Source organism: Cupressus sempervirens, chromosome 1, assembly GCF_028749045.1.
Source record: "Cupressus sempervirens isolate cs-2001-9-10 chromosome 1, ASM2874904v1, whole genome shotgun sequence".
In the NCBI taxonomy this organism is placed as follows: Eukaryota; Viridiplantae; Streptophyta; class Pinopsida; order Cupressales; family Cupressaceae; genus Cupressus; species Cupressus sempervirens.
This window is the reverse complement of record NC_143118.1, coordinates 484,049,177-484,077,018: the sequence shown is the minus strand read 5'-3', so window position 1 is coordinate 484,077,018 and position 27,842 is coordinate 484,049,177. Positions and strand designations below refer to the sequence as shown.

The 27,842-nt window shown below is 35.4% G+C and overlaps 1 pseudogene; it reads right to left on the bottom strand.

The window, feature by feature from the left end:
- The window catches only part of LOC149578371 (receptor-like protein 4), a 116,755-nt pseudogene extending 89,379 nt beyond the window's left edge, over positions 1 to 27,376 (bottom strand).
- Positions 27,377 to 27,842: the final 466 nt, after the last annotated feature.

The following is a 27,842-nucleotide window of genomic DNA, read 5'->3' as shown; positions in this document are numbered from 1 at the left end:
ATTATGACATCCAAGAGAGGCAAGTAAGTTAGTGGTACTCCCAAATGAAGCCTTTAATGAAGAGATGATTATTTCCTTTTAGGGGATCAAAGTCTTGGAATAGGCCAAGGTGGGATTGATTAAGCTAACTTGGTGATTAACATGTCTTGCATATTTGGGTGAGGAAATGAGGTAGAGGAGTAAATTATTTTGCTAGAGATTCCACCTCATTCTAATAAAAAGGCTTTCTTGAATGAAAGACTCCAAAGCCATATTAATTTCCTCTTCTTCATTCTAATATCACATATCAAGAAGAGGCTCTATAAATTGCATTGGTTGATGCTAGCCCCAGTCTTGCTAGTCAAGTGTGTGCACTTACAAATTCTAGTGTGGGATATTGGCCTCAACTTCACTTGAAAAGCCACCAGGGATTAGTATGAATGGAAGCCAAGTAAAAAATTTTTAGTTAGTTGCTACTTGGTTCACCTCTGAAAGGAGGCATAATCTTTGTCCAAGAAGGGGGAAGAATCTCTCCTATAGAACTCACCATTGACATTGAACTAGGCATTGGAAGGTGGTATATGTGCTTGACCCCTACCACAAGGGTGTTCATTCAGAATATATTTTATTGAGCCCTTTGAATACACTGAAAACACAGGCACCCTCTAGGGGGAGACACGGCTATGTGAGGTGCACACATGCATATAAGTTATGGGACAAAGGCTTTTCCTTCTTTGCCAATTTTTTATTTTAGGGATAAAAGTGTGTTTGTAATTTAGTCTTTAAACATTGTCCGAACTTGTCAAAAAAACTAAACATCAAGATTCCCTCACCCCTCCAAGTTTCTTTTTCCTTGGTTGGGTTGTTTGAAACTACTGCTTTCTTCTTGTGTTTATCTAAAAACTAACTGTTTTCTTCAAAACAACCAAAATATTGTCCAAAACTTGAAAATAGTCTTACTACCTATTTGAAATCTATCAAAACAACCAATAATCTGTCTAGAATAGTCTAAAACTTGCAAAAATCCCTTCAAAATTCAATATCTTGTCTATCAGAGCTACTTGTGCTCTAAATTTGGTCTATTATTTGCAACATTTTACCTCTTTTCTATCTGCAAACAATATCAAATAACATCCTCTTGCTTAGCTAATGACTTGCAACCTACACATAAACTAGTCATGTCTCTTTTTCACTTTGCCTTTAGTCTTTGGTGCTTGTCAAACTCTATGTCATGATAGTCATAATCTTTGCCTATTCTAGCCATGACTTAGATGACTAATACCTTAGTATACAGTACCCTTATCTTCCTTTTCTTTTAAGACTCTATTATAGTGTGGTCCTTGTTTAAGCTTTCACTTTTTATCCTTGTCTATGACTATGGCAACAAGAAGTGGCAATGTGTTTTATTCCAAAATACCTAGACGAGGTAGAGCTAGGGGTACTAATTATGGAAGAGGTCTCTCTTTAGTCCATACATCGTCTATCTCTAGTTCATCTAGTGAGGAATCTTCACAATCCTCCTCACCTGTTAGATCATCTCATGTTTGGAGATCATCCTCTATAAACTTACAACAAACCAGGAACCCTTGTATCAAGAGGATTTTGAAACTAGAAAAGATCAAACATCTCTAAACAACACAACTAAATTTTTATTTAGACAATATTTTCAATCAAAATACATTGAAACTTGTCACATTCCTACAATGGCTAATAAAGAAATTGAACATGGGGAACAAAGTAGAGACCAAGACCAAAATAGGGATGAAAAACATTAGGAACCTCTCTTTATTTATGAGAATGAAGAAGAGGTAGAAATACTCCTTGAACATCTTGAGAAATGTTGTAAAGACAAAAAATTCCAAAAGGTCATGGAAATCTTACTTAATGAAGAGAAAGAGAAATACTTTCTCAAACTTTCCCAAGAGGGAGCCAAGCTACCTCATCACTTTAATTTTGAAACTATTGTTACACATGAAGAAGAAACTAAGACTTCCAAATTGCAAAATCAACTGAAAATCATGCATGACTAGTTAGCTCAAATGATGTGTGATAAATACAAACCTAAAAAAACATACACCTTAGATGCTCTTTGTCCATTTCCTTTTGACAAGAGTGTAGGCATGCCTCCTTTTCCAAAAAGGGCTGAGTTACCTAAGTATGATAAATACTTTGGAACCACCGATCCTCAAGATCATTTGTAGGAATTTTGTGCCTTATCTATGGAATTTATGCATAATTAGACAGATCTCATGTATCTATTTCCAAGAAGTCTAGGTGGTCAGGCAATGGAGTGGTTCTCGCACTTTCCTATGGGTATCAAAAATTTCAATAAAATTGCTAACTTTTTTGTGCAACATTACTCTCACAACATACAACACCCAATTAACATTCCAAACTTGTGCAACCTCAAACAAAGAATTAGGGAACCTTTCCTCACATTTCTTTAGAGATGGAGACAAATTTAGACCAAATACTCACACAAAATCCCATAAATAGAGAAACTTGACATCTTTATGGATAACCTCCTACTTGGTTTTGGGTATAGAGTTCAACTTCAAGGTTGATGTACCTTTGAAGAGATGGCCACACAAGCTATCTAGATAGAGTAATTCATGGTTAAAAAAGGGTGAAATAATCCTTGAAAAGGACACTAAACAAGGGTCAACCTCTAATAAAGACACGTCTAGATATCTTAACAAAAACCAAGAGGTTTTATGTGATAGAGTTGTTGATAACATTACTCCTAAACCTACCAAGGTAGCGTTCAATCTTATAGATAATCTCAAAGAATCCAAGAATGTTGAGAAAAATACTCCTAAAAATAAGACATCTAATAACAAATCAAGAAACTCATGGGCTACATTCCCTTAATGAGATTTTACACCTCTCAGTGAACCTTTGGACATGGTTTACAAGACCTTGTTATAAAACAAACTCATTTCTCCATTGGACAATTCTTGTTTTAATGATATGCAACCATGACCACCATGGTGGAATGAAAATTCATTTTGTGAATACTACCAGAACAAAGGTCACAAAACTAGTAATTGTATCAACTTATGTCACAAAATGCAAGATCTAATCGATGATGGTGACATTGTGGTGGATGGACATAACAAGAACTTAGATCACAAGGCTCTCAAGGAGCCATTACCTCAATACAAAAAAGGAGAAAACTCAAAACCAAAGACTAACAACAAGGTCAACTATACATACTATAACAATGATGATGAGATAGTCCATATGGTTGAACCACTAAGTGTTGAGTATTGTGATGTTATCACCATCAAGGGTAAACAAGACAAAACTAAACCTAAGATACCAATAGTGAGTCATCACAATACATCTAATAGTGAGTCATCACAAACTTGTTCCAATGTTGTTACATGTTCTAATGTGAAGTTTGTACTCAAAGGCCCTGTGCCTTCTACTCTTGAGATAGAACAACACAAAGATAAACCTCTTGCTAGTCCATTAGGAAAAGGAACAAAACTTGCTAGTTATAGTATACTTGATCATTTATAGAGAACAAATGCTCAAATCATGATCTTTGAACTACTCAAAATCTTGCCTACTCATAAGAAAATTCTCAACACAGCCCTCACTGAGGCAAGCATCCCTCAAGATCTTGATATTGAGAGGTTCCAATCTATGGTAGGTTATCTTACTTCACCTTATTATATGACTTTCTCTAAAGAAGACAAAAATTCATAGAATCATCCACTTAATCAACCTCTACACATTGAGGTTATGATACACCAAAAATGTGTCTAACATGATGTGCTTATCAATAATGGAGCTGGTTTGACTATTGTATTTGCTTCTTTGCTCAAACAATTAGAATATTTTGAAGAGTTTGTTGAGCATTGATGAAAGATAAGTATCAAAGCGTATGATGAAGTCAAGTGAAAATATTTGGATCTTGTTGTGTTACCTCTTTGAGTTGGTCTTGTCAAAAGGGATATCACTTGTCAAGTCCTAGAAATTCCCTTATCTTACAATATTCTACTAGGAAGACCATGGATAGATGAGATGTAAGTTGTACCTTCCACTTATCATCAAAGCATAAAATTCCCATTTAATGGCTCTAAAGTCACTATACCTGCAAGTACTAGCTATACCTATAACATGCTGAAATCTACTACAAACTTCATATCTACTAATAGAGACTCTACACATTATCATGATAATAAGCTGAAGCAAATTGAGAAGTCACTAAAGCTCAAAGAAACTAGAATGGGTGAATATCAAATGGAACTTGATCTGTCATCAACGTCTCTTCCTGAATCTCCCCATAATTATGGGAGACCCTCTAAAGTGAAGACACATTTTGTGTTGAAACCTCAAACCAATTATAATGGTATACTTGTCAAAGTTATTATCCCTCTTAAGGAGGAAAGTGAAAATAGAGCTATTGCTACATGGATCTATAAAGAAGAAACTCCAGTTGACCTCATAGAATAGTCTTGTGAAATTACGGTCCAAGTCTTAAACTCATGAAACACTTTGGCTATAAAGGAACTGGTCCTATTGGATGTAATAAAAATGGTCTAATTGATCTGGTCAAAGCAATAGCTAGGAGGAACCAAGATACATTAGGTCTAGGCTTATAGAAGATTCTCTTCCATCTAGAGATCAATAAATTTGTGCCAGAACTTAAAAATTCATCTAAAAATGAGTCACAAGTTGAGTTTGATGATCATGAAGATGATGTTGACAATGATGATCCTTATCCTTATCCCATTCCTAATGATCTTGCTAAATTCTTTGTTGAACCTGATGATTTTGTACCACATGTCAACACCATGGATGGTGATGGTGATTCTTCTGATGATACTACTAATTCACATAATACCCAACAAGAACTAGAAGAGTCTAGTCATGCTTTGCATATTGAGTATCTTTGCAAAAATCTAGATGATGAAGCAGAGTTTTTCCCTATCACTACTAGGGAATTTTATAGTCTATCAGCATGTAGCATAGATTCTAAGGAATATGAATTTGAATCTCTCTCAAAGGCAACTACAGACAGATACAGATCAATTTCATGTCTATGAAAACTTCCTCAAAGTAGGTGAAGTTTCTAGGGTTAGTTTGGATGAGTCTTATCTAACTAGTGTCATCAAGTCTTTGATTAATGATGTTTGAACTTAGAGATATTAGAACATACTTATGGACAAAGCCACTCTAGGTCTCGAATTACTTGTCTAAGCATTTGATGAGTATACTATGAATGCTATTGAACTTGTAGTGCCTACCCTCATTTACATCTTTCTGGACACATTGTTGCTATTATTATAAGACTATGTTAGACTAGTTTTATGTTGATGGATTAGTGATATTTTTTTGAGACTATTAGACATTATGTTATGGATTCAATTGATATATGATGAGATCATTTAGACTTTACATTTCATGTATGCATGATGATCATTACATTGGTTTCAGTTATTGATGATGATTAGTTAGATAGTTTATTATCTCATGTGTTTTATTATGGATACTTTCCCCATACTTGCATGTGTATGGTGTGCATGTTTTCTCTTATTGTATGGCATTTTTGATGTGGTTAAGGAAGGGGGTCATAGTCACCTACTAGTCAGGATCTACATGATGCACCACTTCCTGCCATTGCCTATTTTAGCTTAGCATTATATATATATATATATATATATATATATAGTATGTACATGCATGGTTTTTATGTAGGTTGCAGGTACCAAGTATCGACTTCCCTGAATTGCCAGGATGAGCATACCCTATTACACTATCTCAATGATAAGAGAAGGGAGATAAATTCTCAAGTCCAAATCCCAAACCCTTAAAACCATTGTCCTAGAAAGATAGGACAAGTATCTGGATATTTTACCTACCAAATGTGTTGGATGACATAATTCATGATTTTTAACCCTTTAGATTGATTTTGTATGAATTGTTCTATGATGGGTTTTTATATTTTATCTTGGAGGTCTATGGTGAATTTTCTATTAATTAAGTCTTAATAAATAGATTTAATTAAGAAATTAATTATTTGGAGAAAATTAATATAATATCATGATCTTTGATATTTTGACTATAATTAATTAAATGAGAATTAATTGAGAAAAAAGAATTATATAAAAGAAAATTAGAAATTAAAATTAATAATAATAAAGTAATAAATAAATAATAATAATAAAAGTTATAAAAAATTAAATAGGAGTTATAAGCTTTCCTAGGAGTAAACACACTTTTTTATTTCTCATATGACAACAACACAGGGGTTAGTGCACCAATTAAGCACATGGTGTCTACAACCTTATGACTCATCTAGAAGGTTAGAAAAATCTTGTGCTTAGTTGTCTACACCTTCTAGTTGTTTCTAGAGACATTCTAAGTGCTTCCTGTTATATTTGGGCACTCCTAGAGGCTTAAGGAGAGCATTTTTGGAGCATTGGAGGACTCGAGAATGTGGGAGAAGGAAGGAGATTGCTCTACAGTTTCTGAGGAGAAGCGAATTAGCATCAAAATTTGGGTAAACTCTTGTGATTTTTCTTATATTATTTCTGCATCTCACACTTCCTATCTTCTTCATGTCTTCTGAATACTTTCTGAGCATTCTATGTGTGAATATTCCAATTGTTTTATTCTTGTCATGGATATTTAAATTTCGTATATGAGAAAACCCCTCATGTGTAGATCCAATGAAATTATGGAACTAGGGATTAAAATTTATAGTCAAATCTATTAGAGGATTAATGGGTAAAGAAAAAATGGGTTATAGGGAAAAATTCTTAGATTTCGAAGCCCTTTTTATAATGTATTTGTTCTCCTTTTAAAATTAAGCAAATTTGTATATATATATATATGTATGTATATGTATATATATATATATGTATATATATATATGTATATATATATGTATATATATATATATATATTTATGTATATGTATATGTATATATGTATCTATATGTATATATATATATGTATATATATATGTATATATATATATGTATGTATATATATATGTATATATATATAAATATAGATACATATATACATATACATATACATATATATACATATATATATAATCCCTAATAAATCGCTGTGGAAATTCATTATAGATAATTCTGAATCGCATATGATTAAACGTTTATTAAAAACATTATAATTTTTTTTTTAGAAGTTTAAAGAGGGGTGGGAGGGACTTATTTCCCCACCCCCTCAATGGCAACGTAATGCGGGCTATGGTATCGTAGAGTACCTGCGGTCTATAGTGTACCTGCGATCCGTAGGTCACACACATTGTGATCGGTGGTTATTAAATAACTCGCCTTTGTTTATATTGTGTAGTTATCATGATATGCTTTGTTAATTTGATTTTTTTATATTTTGTTTATATAAAATGTTATTATTATAATATATATGTATTTATGTATGTATATATATATAAATATATATATATATATAAATATATATATATATATAAATATATATATGTATATATGTTGATAATAATAAATAGTTATTATATTTAAAAATGATTTGTATTAATAGATCATTTCTTTTAATAAAAAATTAGGTTGTAATATTAAAGTTTAATAATTTAGGTTTAATTAAATTATTTAATTGACTTGTATTATGAAGAAGAGAAGTTAGTGAAAAGAATTGGTAAATTCTCAATCACTATTTAAATTTGATGGGGGTCTTTTTCAACTAATGTTTATATAAACAATATATCATTAAAATAATTGGAAAATTTCTAAGGGTTTTAGAAGGAAACCTTTATCTATCAAACATATACATGGGTTAGGAAAAACGTAAAAAATGTTCCTCCATTCCATATCTAAACTTGAAAACAAAAACTGAGATCTCCACACTCTATTTAGCTATGTAATTTTAAAACAAACCAAAACATGTGTTTGCATTGTGTTTTCTCTATGCTATTTGTTTTGGGTTTTGGGTTGACTAGTCTTGACCAGTTATAGGAAATCTACCAGAGGCTTGGGGGTTATGATTGTGATGTCATGATGATGTCTTGATTTTGATCTTTATAAACCCAACCATGGTTATGTGATGGAATGCTCTAGGTAATGTTTGTAATTAGTAATTGTTATAGTTGAGATTATTATGTATGGGACACTTGACTTAACCATTTTTGAGTCATCGATCAGTTATCCTTGGGTTATTTTTCAGTCACATGATGGGACTGAAATATTGATTTATGATGTCACGTTGTGACATGTTTTGACTCAACCATTTTGGAGTCTTCGATCAATATGATTTGAGATACATTTTGGATATTGAGAACCAATGGATACTTTTGATTATCAATGATGTTTTAGTTGCCAATAGAGAACTGTTGAGGTCATGATTTTCTATGGATGCTTTTCAGTTGCTCATGGAGATTTGATGCTATTATTATGGATATTTGATGTTCTTATATTTTGATATTTCTTTCCAGACACTTGTATAGGACTGGGTGATTTATGATTCCATGAGCTTAGCATGGGTAATCTGCTTGTAGTGTTAGGAAGTGGCTTGCAATGGGGGCTGAGGCCCTAAGAGGCTGCCACGGTAACTCATTGTAAGTTATTTTAATAAGTGAAAACATTCACACCTAATACTAACTAAATGAACCTAAAAAGATAATTGTTTTCTTCTCACCCATGCCTCGAGTGCTTGTACAGACTAGGATGCGAGTAAAGAGAACGCTTGGTTGCAACCTTGCATTCCATAGTATGCCCTGTTAGTATGAGAGGATACTAGTGGCCGCATGAGGCTCAGTAGGGACCCATGGAGTATAGCTAACTGCCAGGGTAACTTCTACATGATATATGTGATGACACTTTCCCGCTTGCATAGTAGCTTTCCTATATGTCTTTGTGTGCCTCTAGGAATTAGTTGTCAATTTTTTGATTGGAACCTTGAGTTAGTATACTTTTAGGATTCCTAGACTTGGAGAGTATTTATGTTATGTGATTTTTTAACTTGTTTGGGACTTGAGATTATCTCCTCAGCATAGTGGGAGTGGACCACTTAGGTTCCATGCGGTCGGGTGGTAGTGTTTTTCCACTCTTATCATTTGAGATCCATTTGAGACATCGTGGTTGATGCATACTTCATGATGGTGGATATGTATCCTTTCATTGATGATTAACATATGTTAGATGATGTTATCTTATTCTTACATTTGCATGTTAGATTACTTTCTGCATATGATGTAGTATGTATAGGTGTGACATTCTTACTATGCTAATACCGATGATCTCCTCAATGATTTGGAATGTTATGCACAGAGGGATGGCTAGGATCCATGATGGTCTAATGATGCTATTTATGGTTGGGAGGAACCGCGCACTTAGTTTATTATGTTTGATCTTTATGATGGATGTATATATCTTCTATGATGATGTATCATGTGTATCATATGGTTATCTTTACTTTGATGTATCATGGATTAGAATAGGATGATGTGCCTTATTCCACATATGTATATTCCTTTAAGCTTTTCATACCCTGTGACATGTACAGTGGATGATTGAGCATTTAAAAATGTAATGTATAAATATTGAAATTATCATTATTATTTCATGTGGTTGTTGTATTAGATGGATTCATTAATGTTATTTGATTTAAATGTAATGCCCCACCCAGGGATCCAAAGAATTAACCTAAAATTTCACTAAGTTTGGTAGCATGACCGACAGTTATTAAATAACTCGCCTTTGTTTATATTGTGTAGTTATCATGATATGCTTTGTTATTTCAATTTTTTTAATATTTCATTTATATAAAATATTATTATTATAATATATATGTATTTATGTATGTATATATATATATATATATTTGTATATATGTTGATAATAATAAATAATTATTATATGTAAAAATGATTTGTATTAATAGATCATTTCTTTTAATAACAAATTAGGTTGTAATATTAAAGTTTGATAATTTAGGTTTAATTAAATTATTTAATTGACTTGTATTATGAAGAAGAGAAGTTAATGAAAAGAATTGGTAAATTCTCAATCACTATTTAAATTTGATGGGGGTCTTTTTCAACTAATGTTTATATAAACAATATATCATTAGAATAATTGGAAAATCAATTCTATGGGTTTTAGGGAGAAACCTTTATCTATCAAACATATACATGGGTTAGAAAAAATGTACAAAATGTTCCTCCATTCCATATCTAAATTTGAAAATGAAAATTGACACCTGCACACTTTATTTAACTATGTAATTTTAAAATAAACCAAAACATGTGTTTGCATTGTGTTTTCTCTATGCTATTTGTTTTGGGTTTTGGGTTGACTAGTGTTGACGAGTTATAGGATGTCTACCAGAGGCTCGAGGGTTATGATTGTGATGTCATGATGATATCATAATTCTTATCTTTATAAACCCAACCATGGTTATGTGATGGAATGCTCTATGTAATGTTTGCAATTACTGATTGTTATAGTTGAGATTCTTATGTATGAGACACTTGACTTAACCATTTTTGAGTCATCGATCAATTATCCTTGGGATATTTTCTAGTCACCATGATGGGACTAAAACATTGATTTATGATGTCATGTTGTGACATGTTTTGACTCAACCATTTTGGAGTCTTTGATCCGTATGATTTGATATATATTTTGGTTATTGAGAACCAATGGATACTTTTGATTATTAGTGATGCTTCAGTTGCCAATAGAGAGCTGTTGTGGTCATGATTTTCTATGGATGCTTTTTAGTTGCTCATGGATATTTGATGCTATTTGATGTTCTTATTATGGATTATCTTTTATTTTTCTTTCTTTCCAGTCACTTGTATAGGACTGGGGTGATTTATGATTCCATGAGCTTAGGGTAGGTAATCTTCTTGTAGTGTCGAGAAGTGGCTTGCAATGGGGGTTGGGGCCCTAAGAGGCTACCAGGGTAACTCATTGTAAGTTGTTTTAATAAGTGAAAACATTCACACCTAATACTGACTAAATGAACCTAAAAAGATAATTGTTTTTTTCTTGCCCATGCCTCTAGTGCTTGTACAGACTAGGATGGGAGTAGAGAGAACACTTGGTTTTGACCTTGCATTCCATAGTATGCCTTATCAGTATGAGAGGATACTAGTGGCCGCATGAAGATCAGTAGCGACCTATGGAGTATAGCTAACTGCTAGGGTAACTTCTACATGATATATGTGATGACACTTTCTCACTTGCATAGTAGCTTTCATATATGTCTTTGTGTGCCTTTGGAGATTAGTTGTTGGTTTTGTGATTGGAACCTTGAGTTAGTATAACTTTAGGATTCCTAGACTTAAAGAGTATTTATGTCATGTGATTTTGATAACCTATTTGGAACTTGAGATTATGTCCTCAATAAGGTCAGAGTGGACCACTTAGGTTCCATGCGGTTGGGTGGTAGTGTTTTTCCACTCTTATCATTTGAGATCCATTTGAGACATTGTGGCTGATGCGTCCTTCATGATGGTGGATATGTATCCTTTCATTGATGATTAGCATATGTTAGATGATGTTATCTTATTCTTACATTTGCATGTTAGATTACTTTATGCATATGATGTAGTATGTATAGGTGTGACATTCTTACTATGCTAATACCGACGATCTCCTCAATGATTTGGAATGTTATGCACGGAGGGATGGCTAGGATCCATGATGGTTTAATGATGCTATTTACGGTTGGGAGGAACTGTGCACTTAGTTTATTATGTTTGATCATTATGATGGATGTATATATCTTCTATGATGATGTATCATGTGTAACATATGGTTATCTTTACTTTGATGTATCATGGATTAGAATACGATGATGTACCTTATTCCACATATGTATATTCCTTTAAACTTTTCATACCCTATGACATGTACAGTGGATGATTGAGCATTTAGAAATCTAATGTATAAATATTGGACTTATCATTATTATTTCATGTAGTTTTTGTATTAGATGAATTCAATAATGTTAGTTGATTTAAATGTAATGCCCCACCTAGGGATCCAAAGAATTAACCTAAAATTTCACTAAGTTTGGTAGCATGACCGGTGGTTATTAAATAACTCGTCTTTGTTTATATTGTGCAATTATCATGATATTCTTTGTTAATTCAATTTTTTTAATGTTTCGTTTATATAAAATATTATTATTATAATATATATGTATTTATGTATGTGTATATATATGTATATATATGTATATATATATATATATGTATGTATATATGTATACAAATATATATGTATATATGTTGATAATAATAAATAATTATTACATTTAAAAATGATTTGTATTAATAGATCATTTCTTTTAATAACAAATTAGGTTGTAATATTAAAGTTTAATAATTTAGGTTTAATTAAATTATTTAATTGACTTGTATTATGAAGAAGAGAAGTTAATGAAAAGAATTGGTAAATTTTCAATCACTATTTAAATTTGATGGGGCTCTTTTTCAACTAATGTTTGTATAAATAATATATCATTAGAATAATTGGAAAATTGATTCTAAGGGTTTTAGGGAGAAACCTTTATCTATCATACATATACATGGGTTAGGAAAAATGTACAAAATGTTCCTCCATTCCATATCTAAACTTGAAACTGAAAACTGAGACCTCCACACTCTATTTAGCTATGTAATTTTAAAATAAACAAAAAAATGTGTTTGCATTGTGTTTTTTCTATGCTATTTGTTTTGGGTTTTGGGTTGACTAGTGTTGACCAGTTATAGGACATCTACCAGAGGCTCGGGGGTTATGATTGTGATGTCATGATGATGTCTTAATTTTGATCTTTATAAACCCAACCATGGTTATGTGATGGAATGCTCTATGTAATGTTTGTAATTACTGATTGTTATAGTTGAGATTCTTATGTATGGGACACTTGACTTAACCATTTTTGAGTCATCGATCAGTTATCCTTGGGATATTTTCAAGTCACCATGATGGGATTGAAACATTGATTTATGATGTCATGTTGTGACATGTTTTGACTCAACCATTTTGGAGTCTTCGATCAGTATGATTTGAGATATATTTTTCTTATTGAGAACCAATGGATACTTTTGATTATCAGTGATGCTTCAGGTTCCAATAGAGAGCTATTGTGGTCATGATTTTCTATGGATGCTTTTTAGTTGCTCATGGAGATTTGATGCTATTTGATGTTCTTATTATGGATTATCTTTTGTTTTTTTTTCTTTCTCGTCACTTTTATAGGACTGGGGTGATTTATGATTCCATGAGCTTAGGGTAGGTAATCTGCTTGTAGTGTCAGGAAGTGGCTTGCAATGGGGGTCGGGGCCCTAAGAGGCTGCCAGGGTAACTCACTGTAAGTTGTTTTAATAAGTGAAAACATTCACACCTAATACTAACTAAATGAACCTAAAAAGATAATTTTTTTGTTCTCACCCATGCCTCAAGTGCTTGTACAGACTAGGATGGGAGTAGAGAGAATGCTTGGTTGTGACCTTGCATTCCATAGTATGCCTTGTCAGTATGAGAGGATACTAGTGGCTGGATGAGGATCACTAAGGACCCGTGGAGTATAGCTAACTGCCAGGGTAACTTCTACATGATATATGTGATGACACTTTCCTGCTTGCATAGTAGGTTTCCTACATGTCTTTGTGTGTCTTTGAGAATTAGTTGTCAGTTTTGCGATTGGAACCTTGAGTTAGTATACTTTTAGGATTCCTAGACTTAGAGAGTATTTATGTTATGTGATTTTGATAACCTATTTGGGACTTGAGATTATCTCCTCAGCACAGTGGGAGTGAACCACTTAGGTTCCACGTGGTCAGGTGGTAGTGTTTTTCCACTCTTATCATTTGAAATCTGTTTGAGACATCGTGGCTGATGCGTCCTTCATGATGATGGATATGTATCCTTTCATTGATGATTAGCAATGTTAGATGATGTAAATGATCTATTAATACAAATCATTTTAAAATATAATAATTATTTATTATTATCAACATATTTACATATATATTTATATACATATTTATATATATTTATATATATATACATACATAAATACATATATACAACAATAATAATATTTTATATAAACAAATTATTAAAATAATTGAATTAACAAAGCATATCATGATAACTGCACAATATAAACAAAGGCAAGTTATTTAAAGTGTCAATCTTGGTCAAGGAGGTTTTGTAGGAGTGCTAGCAGCATCAAGATCTAAAGGCAACTAGAATTTAGGTGGTTACAGGAAGCCTTCTCTTTCTAAGGGGAAGCAGTATCATCAGCAGTCTCAGTAGTAGAAGGGATCAAATTCTCAGGCTCAAGGTGGTGGCAGAGGTTCTAACTCCAAGAACAATCACAATACTCAACACAATAAACAAAATCAACCCAGTCAGCTAGCTTAGAATAGTCAGTCTTTTGCTAGCAAGAATAGGTAGGAATGTCACACCTAAATCATACTACATCACATGCATAAAGTAATCTAACATGATACAACATGTACATATGAAATCTAATCATGTAAAGCAAAGTATAAGGTAACATCATCTAACATATGCAAATCATCAATATAAGAAACATACCAGTAAATACATCCATCATAAGGTATATTATCTATCATAATGATCCAAGAACATAATGAAGACAAATACCAACCAAGAATGCTCCAAAAGATAATCCATAATAAGAACATCAAATACAATCAAATCTCCATGAACAACTGAAAAGCATCCATAGAAAATCATGACCACAACAGCTCTCTATTGGCAACTGAAGCATCACTGATAATCAAAAGTATCCATTGGTTCTCAATAACCAAAATATATCTCAAACCATAATGATCAAAGACTCCAAAATGGTTGAACCGTGCACTTAGTTTATTATGTTTGATCTTTATGATGGATGTATATATCTTCTATGATGATGTATCATGTGTATCATATGGTTATCTTTACTTTGATGTATCATGGATTAGAATAGGATGATGTACCTTATTCCACATATGTATATTCCTTTAAGCTTTTCATACCTTGTGACATGTACAGTGGATGATTGAGGATTTAGAAATGTAATGTATAAATATTGGACTTATCATTATTATTTCATGTGGTTGTTGTATTAGATGGATTCAATAATATTAGTTGATTTAGATGTAATTCAACGTTAAGGGATCCTTAAAGAATGTAACCTATTATGTTTACTTTTAGATGGACATTGCTATTGCTTCTGTTATTGTGTATAAGTTATATGTGGTATTTACTTTCATGTAAAAAAAAAAATGCTACCAAACTTAGTGAAATTTTAGGTTAATTCTTTGGATCCCTAGGTGGGGCATTACATTTGGTATCAGAGCCCAAGTTTCTACATTGGGAGCTCTGGGTATTTTGAAACAACTAAAACTTTAAACTATTAAGTGTATCTCTTAAACTTGAAACTAGGTGAACTAAACTTGAACTGCTACCTATATATTTTTCATACTTCAACACTTAGTTTTCAAAATTGAAATCTTACTTAAACCTAAAATTGAACTTAGTCTATTGCAAACACGTGTCTTTTGATTGTAATAGTACTTTGTACTGTTGTAGGATGGTATCTGGGACTACGTCTTCTATTGGAGGCCGTGGTAGAGGTTGTGGTTATGGTAGAGCTATCAGTATCCATGAGTCTACCCATGGGGGATTTTCTCATGAAGAGAGTAGAGGAGAGCACTCTAGTAAGCAGTGGGAAGAGAGCCGTAAAGAGGACCAAGCTAAGTCTGAAGAGGTTGATTTGAGATAGATGATGTAGAATATTCTTGACCATCTACCTCCTATTCAAGATCAACCCAAAGCACATCAGAATGAACAAGAGCATAGACCTAGGTTTAGGAGTCCTCAGAAGGATCGTCAGATGTCCATTATGTCCACTCAGATGAAGGGTCTTTTGAGATCCAAGATCAAGCCTTTCAATGGGCAAGGTTCTGGTTATGTGGCCAAATAGTGGCTTATTTCCCTCGACAGGATTTTTACCATGCAGGATTTTGACAACAATGTTAAGGCAAGATTTGTGATTACCAATTTGGAGAATTTTGGGCCACTTGGTGGACAATTGAGGAGAAGAAGCTGGGTATTGATATGAGCAGTGTCACTTGGGAACTATTCTTAGAAAGTTTTCATGAATGATTCCTACCAGAGGAATGGAAGCAACAAAGTGCAGATGAGTTTCATAACCTCAAGTAGTATACTATGATAGCGATCAAGTATGAGCACAAATTTTATGAGCTCATGTCCTTTTCAGGATTTAGTGAAAATTTAGCTCAGTTGACTTAGCACTTTATTAGGGGTTTGAATAACTATATAATTGGGGGTGTCAAGGTTTTTAAGCCAAAAACCCTCAAGGATGCAGTACATTGAGCAATCCTTGTTGAGAAAAGTGTCAACCTTGGTCAAGGAGGTTTTGTAGGAGTGCCAGCAGCATTAGGATCTAAAGGCAACTATAATTTAGGTGGTAACAGGAAGCTTTCTTTTTCTAGGGGGAAATAGTATCAGCAGCAGTCTCAGCAGACACAACAACAGAAGGGATTGAATTCTCAAGCTCAAGGTGGTGGCAAAGGTTCTAACTCCAAGAACAACCATAATACTCAATGCAATAAACAAAATCAACCCAGTCAGCCAACTCAGAGTAGTCAGTCTTTTGTTAGCAGGAATAGCCGTCAGTAATCAAATGCACCACCTATGGGTAAAGGATTTAGCAAAAATATAGAATGTTTTTCATGTGGTCAGATTGGACATTATATAGCTCAATGTCCACAATGGGCACCTCAATTTTTAGGACCTAGGCCTACAGCTTCAGAGCCTACAGTTGGAGATGCAGGTAGAGCTCATAGAGTGTTTGCAGCAGTAGACCATCGTCAGGCAGATCATCAGGGAATAGTGGTTGAGACCATGGGTGCTATTCAAGGTATATCTCTTTTGATATTGTTTGATTTAGGAGCTACAGATTCATTTATTTCACCATCTATAGTTTCTAAGTGCAAGCTGGATGTGGTGAAGCAAGATCATGGTTGGCAAGTGGAACTAGCCTCAAGTATTAAGGTCTCCACAGATTCTATAGTTCATAAGTGTGGGCTTAGTTTAGGAGGATTTGATACTGCAGTTGACCTTTGAGTTATACCCCTTGGTTCCTACGATGTGGTTTTGGGGATGGAATAGCTTGGATCTCATAGAGCCAGTATAGATTGCAAGAAGAATATTATTATGTGCCAAGATGACCAAGGGAATGATGTGAAGATAGTTGGGATACTAAGGCCTATATCTCTGCGGATGATTTCTGCTATGCAATTGAAGCAAATTTTCCATAAGGGATGTCATAAATTTTCTATTATGGTAAATGAACTGATGAGGAAGATCCTATGAAGAATACTTTAGATCACCCTATTTTACAGGAGTATGCAGATGTTTTTCCAAGTGAGATTCCAGGCATGCCTCCAAAGAGGGACATCAATTTTAGTATTGATCTAATTCCTGGAGAAAAGCCTATCTCTAAAGCTCCTTATCATATGACTACACAAGAATTGGATGAGTTATGTCTTCAACTAGAGGAACTTCTAGCCAAAGGGAGCATTCAACCTAGTGTATCACCATGGGGAGCTCCAGTGTTCTTTGTGAAGAAGAAAAATAGTTCTTTTGTGCCTTTGTATTGATTATAGATAGTTGAATAAGGTGACTGTTAAGAATAGGTATCCTCTACCTAGGATTGATGACTTATTTGATTAGATCAAGGGAGCTACAATATTCTCCAAGATTGACCTTAAGTCAGGATACCATCAACTTTGCATTAAGGAGGCTAATGTTCACAAGACCATTTTTCAAACTCACTATGGGCATTATGAGTTCACAGCGGTACCTTTTGGGTTGACTAATGCTCCATCAATTTTCATGACTTTGATGAATGGAGTGTTTCAATCTTATCCTCATAGGTTTATACTTGTGTTTCTTGGTGATATATTGATATATTCTAAGTCTCAGAAGGAGCATGGGGAACACTTGCGATTAGTTTTACAGTGTTTAAGAGACAATCAGCTTTATGGCAATGTAGCTAAGTGCCAATTCTTCAAATCCGAGATTCAGTATTTAGAGCATGTCATTTTAGGTGATGGTATTTTAGTAGACCCTACAAAGATTCATGCAATAATAGATTGGCCTACACCAACTAATGTGTCAGAGATTCGTAGTTTCATGGGTCTAGCTAGTTATTATTGCAGATTTGTCCAAAACTTCTCTAGGATAGCACATCCTATCACTTCTCTTCAAAGGAAAGGAAAGAAATTTTTGTAGATGAAGAAATGTGAGGAAGCATTTCAGAAGCTCAAGGAGCTTTTGACTAGTGCACTAATTTTAGCCGTACCTAATCTAGAAGGTGATTTCATGGTGTGTATAGATGCTTCTCTTGAAGGGATTGGAGCAGATTTGATGCAGAATGGATGGGTGATTGCATATGAATCACACAAGCTCAAGGATCATGAGCTAAATTATCCTATTCATGATTTTGAGTTAGCAATAGTAATTCATGCTTTGACAAGGTGGAGACATTTCTTGTTGGGGCACAAATTTGAGCTACATAGTGATCATCGCAGTCTTTAGTACATTTTCACTTAGCCTAATTTGAATGCTCGCTAGAGGCAATGGATGGAATTTCTATGTGAGTATGATTTTGAGGTAAAGTACATTCAAAGAAAGGAGAATGTGGTGGCAGATGCTTTGAGTCACAGGAGACATGTGGTATCATCTATGACTCTTAGTGTGGATTTGAGGAGTCAGATTCTTTAGACACTTCCTACAAATTTTTGGTATCAGGAAGTTTGCAGAGAGATAGATTTAGGAAGACCTTCGGAAGGTAAGTTTGCAAGCTATGTTTGAGAGTTAGATGGTATTTTGAGACATTTGGGGAGGATTTATGTGCCTTTACTGGATGAGCTTCACACCTTGATCCTAGCAAAAGCCCATCGTACACCTTACTCAGCACATCCAAGTGTCAAGAAGATGCATGCTGATTTGAGATGTTTGTTCTTTTGGCCTGGGATGAAACAAGACATTGCTGATTATGTGGCTACATGTATTGAGTGTCAAAGAGTCAGGGCAGAACACCAGCACCTGGCTGGACTTTTTTAGCCAAATCTCATTCCTTCTTGGAAGTGGGATATCATATCCATGGATTTCATAGTAGGATTACTTGTGACTATTTGTCATCATGATGCTATCATGGTCACCGTTGATCGGTTGACTAAGGTAGAACATTTTTTACCAATCAGGTCTTCCTACATAATAGCTTCTATAGCTAATGTCTTCATGCATGAAATTTTTAGATTACATGGCATTCCTAGAAAGATCATTTCTCACAGGGATCCTGTATTCATATCCACATTCTAGACATCGCTGCAACATGAGCTTGGAGTGCAATTAAATTTTAGTTTGGCATATCATCTAGAGATAGATGGTTAGATAGAGAGGGTGAATCAAGTTTTGGAAGATATGTTACGGATGTATGTGATGGATAGGTAGACACATTGAGAGGACTATCTCTACTTAGTGGATTTTTCTTACAACAACGGGTATCATAGTTCTATTGGTATGGAACCATTTCAGGAATTATATGCACATCCTTGTCGTGCACCCTTGAGTTGGGATAGTCTTGCGGATCGCATCCTGTTGGGTCTTGAAATGCTTCATGATATGGATCAACAGGTAGTGCATATTCGTGAGCACTTCACTATGGCACAAGATAGGCAGAAAAAGTATGTTGATGCACATAGGATAGATAAGCAGTTTGTTGTGGGAGATAAGGTTTTCTTGAGAGTGCATCTGTGAAAGAGTCAGATTTGATTTGAAAAGGGTTCTAAGCTAGCACCTCATTTTGTGGGACCATTTGAGATTCTAGAGAGGATTGGCATGGTTTCTTACCACCTTGCTCTACCACCCATCCTAGCTTGCATTCATGATGTTTTCCATGTTTCCTTGATGTTGTACATGTTCTTGATTGGAATGCATTGCAGGTAGAGGATGGGCAGCTGGCTTTGGAGCTGGTTCATATTCTGGAGCAATGGGAGTTGACCCTCAGAGGTCGAACCATCGAGTAGGTAAGGGTCCAATAGGACCCTACTGATGATTCTTCAACTACATGGGAGGATGCAACTAGATCACAGGAGTTATATCCCTACTTGTTTGTAGGCTTCTAGGAGTAAGCCTAACCCAAGGGGGGGTGGATGTAGTGCCTGTCTTCATTTAAATCTTTCTGGACACATTGTTGCTATTATTATCAGACTATGTTAGACTAGTTTTATGTTGATGGATTAGTGGTATTGTTTTGAGACTATCAAACATTATGTTATGGATTCAATTGATATATGATGAGATCATTTAGACTTTACATTTCATGTATGCATGATGATCATTACATTGCTTTCAATTATTGATGATGATTAGTTAGATGGTTTATTATCTCATGTGTTTTATTATGGATACTTACCCCATGCTTGCATGTGCATGTTGTGCGTGTTTGCTCTTATTGTATGATATTTTTGATGTGGTTAAGGAAGGGAGTCGTAGTCACCTACTAGTCAGGATCTACATGATGCACCACTTCCTGCCATTGCCTATTTTAGCTTAGCATTATATATATTGTATATACATGCATGGTTTTTATGCAGGTTGTAGGTACTGGGTATCAACTTTCCTAAATTGCCAGGATGAGTGTACCCTATTACACTATCTCAATGATAAGAGAAGGGAGATAAATTCTCAAGTCCAAATCCCAAACCCTTAAAACCATTTTCCTAGAAAGATAGGACAAGTATCTAGATATTTTACCCATCGAATATTTCGGATGACATAATTCGTGATTTTTAACCCTTTAGACTAATTTTGTATGAATTGTTCTATGATGGGTTTTTATATTTTATCTTGGAGGTCTATGGTGAATTTTCTATTAATTAAGTCTTAATAAATAGATTTAATTAATAAATTAATTATTTGGAGAAAATTAATATAATATCATGATCTTTGATATTTTGACTATAATTAATTAAATGAGAATTAACTGAGAAAAAAGAATTAAATAAAAGAAAATTAGAAATTAAAATCATTAATAATTATAAAATAATAATAAAGTAATAAATAAATAATAATAATAAAATTTATACAAAAATTAAATAGGAGTTATAAGCTTGCCTAGGAGTAAACACACCTTTTTATTTCTCATATGACAACAACATAGGGGTTAGTGCACCAATTAAGCACATGGTGTCTACAACCTTATGACTCATCTAGAAGGTTGGAAAAATCTCATGCTTAGTTTTCTACACCTTCTAGTTGTTTTTAGAGACATTCTAGGTGCTTCCTGAGAGTCCTTTATATTCGGGCACTCCTAGAGGTTCAGGGAGAGCATTTTTTGAGCATTGGAGGACTTGGAAATGTGGGAGAAGGAAGGAGCTTGCTCTGCAGTGTCTGAGGAGAAGCGAATTAGCATCAGAATTTGGGTAGACTCTTGTGATTTTGCTTATGTTATTTTCGCATCTCACACTTCCTATCTTCTTCGTGTCTTCTGAATACTTTCTAAGGATTCTATGTGTGAATATTCCAATTGTTTTATTCTTGTCATGGATATTTAAATTTTGTAAATGAGAAAACCCCTCATGTGTAGATCCAATGAAATTATGGAATGAGGGATTAAAATTTATAGTCAAATCTATTAGAGGATTAATGGGTAAATTTAGAGAACAATTGTGTTATAGGGAAAAATTCTTAGATTTCGAAGCCCTTTTTATAATGTATTTGTTCTCTTTTTAAAATTAAGCAAATCTGCATACATATATGTATATATATATCTATATATATATATATATATATATATATATACATATATGTTGTTATACTTATTGATAATCTAAATTTAATTATATATATATATATACACACACACACACACACACACACACACACACACATACTAATATATATATATATATATAATCACTGATAAATTGCAGTGGAAATTCATTATAGATAATTCTGAATTGTTTATGAAAAAAATATTTTATAAAAAAATGAATTTTGCACATGATCGAACGTTTATTAAAAATGTTATAAAAAAAAAAATTAGAAATTTAAAGAGGGGCAAGAGGGACTTATTTCCCCACCCCCTTGATGGCAAGGTAATGTAGACTGCAGTATCGCAGAGTACCTACTGTCTACAGTGTACCTGCGATCCGCAAGTCACACACATTGTGACGGACGGTTATTAAATAACTCGCCTTTGTTTATATTGTGCAATTATCATGATATGCTTTGTTAATTCAATTTTTTTAATATTTTGTTTATATAAAATATTATTATTATAATATATATGTATTTATGTATGTATGTATGTATATATGTATGTATATAAATATATATGTATATATGTTGATAATAATAAATGATTATTATATTTAAAATGATTTGTATTAATAGATCGTTTCTTTTAATAACAAATTAGGTTGTAATATTAAAGTTTGATGATTTAGGTTTAATTAAATTATTTAATTGACTTGTATTTTTTTTTTTGATGAATAGTCCTTTTCAATTAATAAAATTTACTAAGATTACAATTCACAAAAAAGGGGCCGGGGGATATAGGATCACCTCACGAATGAGTTCAAACGGTCGAAGCCAGAATAAACAACATGGCCTCAACTAGAAACTATAAACTATTCATCAAAAAAAAATATTTTTAAGCTGCCAAGGCAGTACCAGCAGAGGGAGGAGGATCATCTTTATCAAGAAATCCCCATGCATCAGTGGGATTGTGAGGCAGACTGGGAACAGTCCAGTCGTCAGCAGCATCAGTAGGGTCTGGGGTAGTCATAGTCTCTGCATCCTTCTTGTCTGGCCATGGAGGAGAAATTGCCAAGGCTAGCTGAGGAAACTTGCCAGAGTGCACCCATCCAGGGGGAGGAGCTAGAGACCGGCCAAAAGCTCGCCCAGCGAGGGGAGCCAGGGACTAGCCAGAACCACCATGTGGTGGGGAAGTAGAGTGGCACCTCCAACCGCCATGACCACCACTAGGAGAGTAGTGGCGGTGACCCTGGGAGTGTGGCATGTGTGAATGGCAGCCAGAGGACTAGCGTCAGGAATGGTGACCGCGAGACGAGGAGGCATCGGTCGAGGAATTCAGAGGCACTTTGGCAATGGTGCAAGGAGCATTGGCCCAATGATTTAACAATTCCTGTAGGTGTGCAACCTCCAGGTCAACTTTATTAGCTTGCACCTGTATCTACATAATGACATTTTTAAAAATGCATGCCTTAGTGTACATTGCAATGTTAACATCCAAAAAAATGTGAGTGAATAAAACTGCATTCCTATCTTTCCATAGAGAAAAAAAATTTTCCATCTTGAAAGTATGCCAAATCTAGGAGAACTTCTGAGGAAATCTGGGGGAATCAGCTAGCAGGATCATGTGCCATGAAAAAGGTTCGGGCGTAAAAGGCTTGAAAAAATCATGAATCCAGTGCCAATAATTCTGAGCACGCTTGCAAAACCAAAAAATATGCAAAAAGGACTCAGGTTGGCCACAGAAGGGGCATCTAGGATCAGGAACCCCAATGTTCTTGAGCTGAGGCCTCAGGGGAAGACCTTGGAAGGCAAGGCACCAAGCAAAGTGTGCAATCTTAGGTTCTGTAATGGCATTCCAAATGGTGTTGAACCATTTTCTCCATTGAGAAAGTGAAGAGTGCAAATGCCATCGTTGATTAAGCGTGTCCACCATCGAAGGTGGGGCAAAAGCCATCTATATCCCATATTGGGCTTATAATTGGTAAATGGAGTGGCAGGAAACCACTTCCAATCATACCACCAAGGACGAACAGACTGAATCCCCACTTTATGAAGTAAGTGCACAGGGATGGAAGACAATAGAAGGTCATAAGTCTAGCGATCAGCACGAACAAGGTGGTATTGAACTTGCATATCCTCCCATGACCTGAAATTCATGGTGACTTTTGAAAAAATTTCTTTGGTAGTGTGGATGCCGCATTTAAAGAAACGCAGAGCACTGGCACCTTGAGTCTTGGCAAGAGGAGTACCCTGGAAGGCAAATAGGGGAGACCACCAAATGTTCTATTGATCTAAGGATAGCCCATTGCGAAACTCATCACCAGCCCAACGAAGCCAAGGTTTAACAGCTTCCCAGGCTTTCCAGATGCTCTTAATAACAAAAGAACCCTGTATGACCACTGGTTCACGCATAGAGAGAAGGGTCTAAAAACCAATCCCCTTCCACGCCGGTCTGTTAGCAGGGAAGCCTGAAGAGATGCAATGCCTAACAAGAATTTTCTAGGCTTCATCTCTAGAAATAGCTCTGATAATCCATTTAGCATAGAGGGCAAGGCCCTACTTCCGAGTGGAAAGCAAGCTGAGACCCCTAGATTCCCTTGGGAGACAACATAAATCCCAAGCAACTCTGTGAAAACCATGATGGTCAAAACCAGAGGCCCAAAGAAAATCTCTGAGAAAATGTTCTAATTTGAGATAGGAAGCTTTGGAGGGAGTCCAATAAGAAGAATAATACACATGGGTGGTAGGCAAAATCTTAGAACAAATCTGGAATTTACTAGGAAGAGAAAGCGGCTTAGTGATCCAATAATCAAGCTTTTTGTTAATCTTTGTAAACACAACATTCCAAAGTTCCATAGGGAAAGCCTGAAAAGAAAAGGGAATGCCAAGAAAGTGGAAGATTTCTCCATGAGTAACCCATTTCCATTTGAATTTTCTGAACCAAGGTGGAGCTGGCAAAAAAGACTGTCGGTAGCAAAGCATTTTATGCCATTGAATGGCAGAGCCAGAGGCTTGACAAAAAGTATCCAGACAAATTAAAGCATTTTTGATGTTTTCTTCATCTTCAAGAAGAGTAAGAAAAGAATCATTAGTAAAATGCCCATTGACTAATTGGGAGGAAGAATCAGGCAAGGAAATGCCACAGACCAATCCTGAAGACACAGAGTGAGCAAGTAAATAACCAAAGCCTTCAACAACAAGGACATAAAGCGCTGGAGCTAGTGGACAACCTTGTCTTTAGATTGAGAATTATTGATGGTGATGCAAGAATTAGCATCACCAAAGAGCATCTCCACAGACTGAAGAAAATTGGGACCAAAACCTAGAGCCTGAAGCATAGCCAAAATGAAAGGCCATTCAATGCGATCATAGGCTTTAGCAAAATCTATCTTTAAAAAGATAGCCTACTACTTGGACTTATGAGCCCATTCCATACCTTCCCAGACAGTAATGATGTTGTCAAGAATATACCTAGATTTGATGAAGCCAGTTTGTTCAGGCCGCACAATTAGAGGAAGCATATGGCAAATTTTGAGAGAGAGTGCCTTAGCAATGATCTTATAAGACACATTCAGGAGGGTGACGGGCCTCCAGTTGCAGATGTCCTCAAGATCACTAGCTTTAGGTATGAATTTAATATTGCCTTTATTTATGATCACTCCTAAGCTTTTAGAATGGTATGCTTCAAGATAGACTTTGTGCAGATCAGGACCAATTTGCTCCCAAAGATGTTTGTAAAATTCATAGGGAAATCCATCACACCTAGGGGATTTTTCATCTTCCATGGAGTAAATTGCCTCTTTAAGGTCTCGAAGGGAAAGAAGTTGCTCACAGAAAGTGCATTGCTCAACTGTGAGGTGGTTTGGAGTAACAGTAATACACTTTCTGAGAGCCTCCTCCTGAGCAACCGAATGGCCCTGCGAAGCAAAGACATTCTCATAGTGAAGAAAAAAAGCTTGCCTGATGTCAGGTAGACTAGAAAGAACATCAGTTCCCTATTTTATCTTTTTAATCCCAACATTGGTATGATGGGCTTAGAGATCCTGGAAGAACTCCTTTGAGGCTTTGTCGCCAACCTCCAACTAGTGGAGACGGGCTTTTATTTGAGCTCCTTGGGTAGCATAGTTATCAGCAATTTTCTTTTCATGGTGAAGTTTGGCAAGCTGAATTTGAAGATCCACATCAAAGGGGTTGAAGGTGAGAGCTTAAAATGCTTTTTTGAGGGCAAGGGTGTTCGCTTCATAAGACCATTTTCTAAAAATTGCCAGCTGACACCCGTAGATGCGCAAAAATTGAGTCGTTCTAGTAATGGCATCATTCCACCATTGAATCCAACCTCGATGGGAATGTGAACGTGGTTCTAAATTCCAGACACGTTGTATGTGGGAGATGGTGGAAGCATGTAACAACACAGATGTGTTGAGGAAGAATTGGGACTTAGCCACTTTGGGGATAGTTGTTTGCCAAAAAATGCCAAAATAAATGGGATAGTGGTCTGACGACGTCACATCTGTCAGGGGAATGACAGGTAGATCACGATCTTTAGAAAAGGAAAAAAAATATTGCGCCAAGATCATAGCATGATCAAGATGTTTCAATATGTGGTCAGGACTGGCTCAAAAATTGGACCAAGTGCGCCAGGCCCCACTCTCATGATGGTGGCTAGTATTGGGATCAAAAAGGCCCAATTTATGACGCATGTAAAACCAGGCTTCTCTTTCCCTAGCTATCCAATGAAAAGGCAGAATGCCATCTTTGTCAGAGGCCACTTCAACCATATTGAAGTCCCCACATAGGACCCAAGTAGCTGGCGGCAAGTTGTCAACAAGCCAAACCCACATTTGTGCCCTTTCCACAGCATCATTGGAAGCATAAACATTAATGACTCCAAAAGAATGATTGTTAATGGAAAGTAAAAGCCAAATAATATGGTGAGTGGGGTCAGAACCATGCGAGATAATAGCAAAATGAAGGTGAGGTGATAGGAGAGTAACTACACCACCTTGGCTAGCTTCATGCTGAGAAGAAAATATGACGCTATCCTGCCAAATGACACAGCATGCAGCAAAAAGCATGAAACCAAAAATCTTAACTTCTTGCAGGAAAAGAAAATCTAAATTCCCAAGTCTATGATGGGTATCCCAGACATAGTACTTTCTGGGGAGGTCTGTAAGACCTCAAACATTCCAAGAGAGGAATTTCATGAGAACTCTTCCATACCATCCTCGTTCTCTAGAGAGGAGTAACTATTCTGCAAAAGGTAGAAATCGGGTGGAAGTCAGATGGGAAATCCTCTGAACTTACAGCCTGCCATTTTACCTCTTATATCTCTGCACATCCAGAGGACTGTGAGAATGCCTTGTTTCTGGTGGTACTATGGAAGAGACTGCAAGAGGAGAATGAGCCCCAGCCAAGGACAAGGCCCTAGCGATCACCTTAATCCCTTGCGAACCGATAGGGTTTGAAACCTGTGAAACCAGAACAAGTGTAATGGAAGCTGCTGGCATCTCCATGCTAGCAAGCACAGACACTTTGGTGAAAATAGGAGGAATCATGGTAACTGCCGCATAGGATGGCTTAGGGGCCAAAGGATTCAAGGCAGGCTTGCCCTTGCACCCAACAGTAACCCATTCTTCTTTTTTTCCTTTGAACTATTTGACAGGCATCGCTTTAGGCTGGGGTTTGACCCTAGGCATAGCCAAAGGGCAATCCCTGATCTTGTGTTCTGCAGACTGGCACCTATAACAAGTGTTAGGTAGGTTCAAGTAAAGCACCTTCTGTGAGAAGGTTTGAGCGCCAATCTAGATTTCCATAGAATCCTTGAGATCTTTAGAAAGATCAACTTCAATGCAAACACGCAACTGAGGGCGAGCATTAAAAAATTTCTCTGGCTCCTTGGTAACAACTTTGCCAAGGGCCTGGGCAATAGACTCAATAAAAGGCCAGCAGGGCAAGGGTAGACTTGGGAATTCAACCCAAATAGGAACCCTAAGCTTTTTATCATCTGAGACAACGAAGTCT